Below are 5,566 nucleotides of genomic sequence, written 5' to 3'. Positions count from 1 at the left end.
TAAAAAGGAGAACGCGAGGCAAAAAAAAGAAGTGACGCGACGGGTAAGTTTCCGTTTCTTCTTTAACATTCCGTTGTGCAATGTTGCGGTTGCCGGCGCCGACCTCGCTGCTTGAAGTCGAGACCAAAATACTTTGAATATTTTGGAAGCTACTTTGAAAGCAAGGAGCGTTTGGTGCAATTTTTCAGTGCTGCTATCACCGTACCACGCATTTTGCTTGTAGTAGAACCTGTGTAATGAACGCAAAAGCTGAAATGATTACGAACAAGTTAACCACTGTACTACAGTCGCGATCATGATTACCTGCGACGCTCTGTCGGCCACCTTCTCCGGGTGTGCGTCCGATAGAAAATACAGAACCAGGCATGCGGGCACGCTGCTCGACAGCTATATTTAGAACTTTACAGCAGCACCCGACTCGCATCTATTCGTGACGTGAGCTCGTACCACCTGAAGCGTGTTGCGAGTCATACCGAGAGCGACAGTACATCGTATTGATGCTAAATCAAAATCGTTTTGCCGCTTTCTGTAACTTGCGGATACTCCAAATGCCTTACTGTTCTATTGTTCTGGAATGCAGGCAGCTGTTCTGGAATGTGCATCTGCATGTGCTAGATTCCTCAGCCCATTTGTAAAGTCACAGTATTCTGAAAAAGCTCATGTGTCTGAAAAGGTAGTTGTAATGTTTTTTGTGGCTTATTTACTGTCTTGATGCTTTACATTAGATCACAGCAGCAAATATTTGCTGTGCACAGTGATGTGCTGTCAGTCTTTGTGCTTAAGACGCCAAGGAAGGAGGGCTACTTTTGTTCAGTGACATTTATTTGCTTGATTTGAGCAAGAACGTATTGAAATGCTTTATCACAATTTCTTGCAGAATACACACAAGACAGCCAAGCTAATGGCAGCCAAACGGTGGATGATGTGCTCCACAGCTCGCCAGCACCTGCTGTCCGCAATGCCAGGCTGGCAGCCGAAGAAGAGGAGGCAACTCCCCGGCCTACACACAGCGACAACACAGGAACCGAGCCAGTGGTTCACCATCGGCAAAGTGACCGGGTTGCTGCAGTGGAGGAAGCTCTGTCGACAGAACCTGAAAGCACGGCTTCAAGCTACAGAGGATGAGCGGACACAAAGGAGCATTGAACATCAATCAAGGCTGAAAATGATTGCAGGCGAGCATGTGCTAAAAGAGCAGCAAAACACTGATGAAAGGCACAAAAGAAATGCAATTCATTAGATGAACATGCGTGTCTTGCAAGAAAAAGAAAAAATGCAGAAGCTTAAGGAAGCTGTACTTGCCAAGCAACTCGAGGCTTTCTCTGCAAAGCAGCACTGAATAAAACCAGTGTACCTAGTATTGTGCCACTGTCATTCAACCCTTTATAACTCTTTGGGTCATTTTAGCATTCCTGCAGTATTGTCAGTTCATGCTGATATTCACTTGCAATTGCAAAGCATTTAACACACAACTTTACCTCTAAGCAAAATCCGTCTCACTGCCAGCTCTACTCTGGTTGTTTGTGATGCATCGCTGAATAAGTCGTGGTCACAGCTGGGTGCCCAGAAGGTTGTCAGGGGGGCATAGTCTTGTGTCAACCTCTTCGGGCTCATCGCCATTTGGAACTGGGTCCCTCAGGGAACACGCAATGTTATCAGTGCTGCGCATGCCGTGATGATGGCAGCTGACTGCTCAGTCTTCGTTTTGAGCTTCTTTCCCAGGCACAAGAACCTCCTCTTCCGCACTCCAAATGCTCGCTCTACTGAGTTACAAGTCCTAATATGGCTCCTGTTGTACCAACTGGGAGCATGAAAAATAATTAACACATGCATATCACACACTGGTATTGCAAAATTGTTTCTCTTGCCTATTCTGTGTGCAAGTCTGCGGGTTCCTGAGTGGTGTCATCAGAAAGGGCAAACATGCATATCCTTGATCTCCAAGAAGGACACCACGTACTGCCTTTTGTTGGTAGCTCACCATCACTCGGCTGTTGCAGAAGATGTGGTTATCGTGAACAGAACTGGGCCAACTTGACACAACGTCGTAAAACTGAAGTTCAGGGCCTGCGACAGCCTGTAAAGGAAACAAGGAAAGGAAGTTCAGACCACTGTGGCATGTGTGAGAGAGAAAAACTTTACTTAGTGACAAATTAAGCACTCAGCAGCTCCTCGGCCAGTCGTGCCAAGGCTAAATGGGCAGCCAGCTATGCCAACCCGAGCCCCACGCACGCTAGGTTGACGGTAAAGGGCTGTGGGAAGTAGGGGCATTGCAAGGCTTGTGGCATGTGTGGATAATGCCAGGTATACATGAAACTGTAGTGTGCCCTTTTGCCTTGTAAACTACTCTGCAAAAGTGCGCCTACACTAGGCTCACAACATTTTTGTGTATGATGTTCTGTGCGTGCACCTGTATGCTGTGTGTGATATCTCACGTGAAAAGGAATAGGCTGTCAAAGCCAGACAGCTAAACGCCTTTCCATAGGTTCCCATATGAATACTGCTTGGCACTTCTGCCTGCTGCGGAATGGCAAGACACGCATAGCATGACCGCGCATAGCATGACATGCACATCCTTGAGGGATGTGTACCGTTGAACACTGCCGCAACCCTTCACACACCAAGAGGCACTTTTTTGGAGACACATTTCTTGCCAACGACAAAAATTGTACTAGATGTGCAATATCAGTCGATATTCGTATAAATCAATATCGACTGAGTGTTTTCTTTAAACTAGAAACCGAAAATAACGCAAGCCATATTCGACATCTGGCAAATCTGAAAGAAAAAGAAGCGATTTACCCTTTTAGAGAGCCTAAACCTAGTTGGTGCCTATACTGCGCATAAATACTGATGAACAGCACCTGCAATATACCCTTCCTTCACTTCTAAATGCATACAAATTTGCCAATTTCAACTTGTTTACCTGCACTCACCGTGAACTGCATTGCTTATACATAGACTGTGTTACAAAATGATTTTTTTCTTTAAACTGCACCAAGTGGTGTTTTTGCTTTCTCTAATTTGTACTGTTTTTTCACTGTGCTTGTTGTACTGCTAAAAGGTACCAAACTTATGTAATGATGTTTGGATGACCATGTAAATTGCACATATGTACAAACGACAGGTAAGATTGTTCTGGGTGTTAATAATGTGTTTTACTGTGACTTGTTTTTTTTTTTTCGTCGCCTCTCACAGCTGCCCGGCATAAGGGGGCTGCGGCTCAGTCAAGCTGTCTATGACAGCTTTATCTGAAACTCCTCTGTCACTTTTTGGAGTCAGAAATAAAAATAATTGACTGATTGATTGATTGATTGATTGATTGATTGATTGATTGATTGACTGATTGATTGATTGATTGATTGAAATGTTACTCACCTGCACATTTGTCGAGAAGAAACCTTTCCTGCTCTTGTACACTTTAGCGGTGTCTCTATCGGGGCTTTTTGTGGGCATATGCGTACAGCCAATGCACACACTAACGCCGGGGAAACCTCCGATGCCGTAAAATCTTGTCATCGTCGGCTTTACATCAGAAACACTCGGAAGGCGGACGTACCTCTGAAAGAGACGCACACAGATCATTTACGTCACTACCCAAATGCTACTGCTGACAGCAGGCTGAGAAATATTCACCAAATCTCCCACCAGAGTCTGCATCGCGCCACTTCCGTAAAACCGGTGCGTGATGAGGATTCAAGTGCGGTCGGTAGCGGAGATCCTCTGTTGTCTGCGCTCGCATGTATCTGTAGCTCTTGCAGAATAGCCAGCACACAGCTTGTTTGGAAAAGCGATATCGGGCCAAGAATTACTGGTCGTTGTAGCTCTCGAGAGGGTACAGCCCATCGGCCAGACGCCGTTGTCGCGAAACCGCGGCGGCTCGTAAACACGGCAGCGCAAAAGTTAGCGCGCGCGGCGCAAAAACCTGACGTAGCTTTCAAAGCTGCCGTTCTGGGTGACGAACAGAATTGCCTGCATTACTCCCTGTTTCCAGCGGCACAGGGATGTAGCACCTGGACGAACTCGGGAACACCGTGTTCGGGAAAGCCGAAGAGCAACGGCCCGACGCGCACACATAAGCAGCAATCAGAAAAAAAAAAAAAACACGGCGCTCATACGGCGCTCGCCCGTGCGCGGGCGAGCAGCACGGGCGAACGCCGCAAAAGAGTGCGCGCAAACGACCGTCCCGCGTGCAGAGTTTTGCAGAGAAGCTTGCCTTCAGCTAGAGGAGCGGGGTTAGCAAGCATGAAGGTAGCATGCCGGCTACCTTAGCGTAGGGAAGCACCAAGGAGCCCTTAACTTAGGGCCCCTTAGTAAGGGACATTCCAGAATTGACATAAGGTCGCCTTACGGTGTTTGAGGCGCCCTTAGTAAGGTAAGGAGCGTTTTAGAATTCGGGCCTACGTCGGGGAGGGAATATGGGAGTCAAAATGGAACAAGGATGGTAGAAAAGAGTGCGGTCATTGAAGAAGGTTTTAACGCAATAGTTCACTGCATGATGGCTTCTTTCAATGAAACCTAAGTCAAGTTCTGTCCATGTACAGCGGGGTTATGAAGTGTTCGGGCAATTTAGAGTTCTCTAAAACATCAGTAGCGCCCAGGTAGGCAAATAAGAATATCATTGCACATCGCTGTTGTCTGTTGCAGCCTAAAGAAACTAATGTAGAGTCCGCTGTGAGTAGAACTTGGGTGACGGACTGCATTCATTGTTCATAGTGCGCATGTTCGCTGGCGTACGCTGTACACTCGAACAGAATATGAAGGACAGTCTCAGAGTCGCACTTGTCAAAATACGGACTGTCTGGTTGCTTGAAACGGAATCGTAGACTGTTCGTAAGTTAACCTTATGACGAAGGGGATGAAAAATTTTTTCTAGATGATGCGGAAGCACAAGTGGTAGTATTGGTTTGAGCTGTGGGTCGACGGAATGAAGAAAGTGGTAATGATGACTTGACGGGTTCCAGAGGCGAATCTTTTCATCCTGAGTGCATCGTCTGGCGAGTTGGGGCGCATCTCATTTTGTGAATAAGATGCGCTTGTAGCTATGGTGCTGAAGACCATTGCGGACCGCTTCGTCTGCTCTCTCGTTGGGCACGATGCCGCAGTGAGCTTGATTCACTGAAAAATTATACAGCGCCCGTAAACAACAGCCAAGTGGTGCAGGTATCCAATATCATGAGAACTTGGCTGGTGATTTCTGCTCTTCAGTAGGTTGGACGTGGTTTGTAGCGCCCCTTGCGAGTCCGCGAAGATTACCAACTGTCCTGGGTAACGGCGAAGAATATAGGAGACAGCTTCTTTTATTCCGTATAGCTCTGCTGTGGTGTAGGATGCCCTACGCTGCAGTCGCCATGAAAGCATTTGGCTTGATGAGGGCGCATAAAGGCCGCATGATGAGGAGTTGTCAGAAACTGAACCATCATTGAAGATGTCTGTGCCTTGCGAATACTGCTCAACTATTCAGAGCAGCTTCCAGCAGCGCAGCTTGCGGAATGCCATTCTTCGCAGTCACACCCAGCATAAAATGTTCGATTACACGAGGTGAGAGTGCCCAAAGAGGAAAAGT

At 47.0% G+C, this 5,566-nt stretch overlaps 1 long non-coding RNA gene across 1 annotated transcript; it reads right to left on the bottom strand.

The window, feature by feature from the left end:
- Positions 1-803: 803 nt before the first annotated feature.
- On the bottom strand, positions 804-1,751 carry LOC149348656 (uncharacterized). The gene is made up of 2 exons (XR_016292286.1): positions 1,479-1,751; positions 804-1,093 (listed from the first exon to the last, which is right to left on the bottom strand). It is a non-coding gene; the product is annotated as an uncharacterized LOC149348656 (long non-coding RNA).
- Between the last annotated feature and the right edge of the window lie 3,815 nt (positions 1,752-5,566).

The sequence above is a fragment of the Amblyomma mixtum genome, chromosome 4 (assembly GCF_055824585.1).
Source record: "Amblyomma mixtum isolate Tamu chromosome 4, ASM5582458v1, whole genome shotgun sequence".
NCBI classification, from domain to species: domain Eukaryota; kingdom Metazoa; phylum Arthropoda; class Arachnida; order Ixodida; family Ixodidae; genus Amblyomma; species Amblyomma mixtum.
Note: the sequence above shows the minus strand (reverse complement) of the source record. Positions and strands in the feature narration are given on the sequence as shown.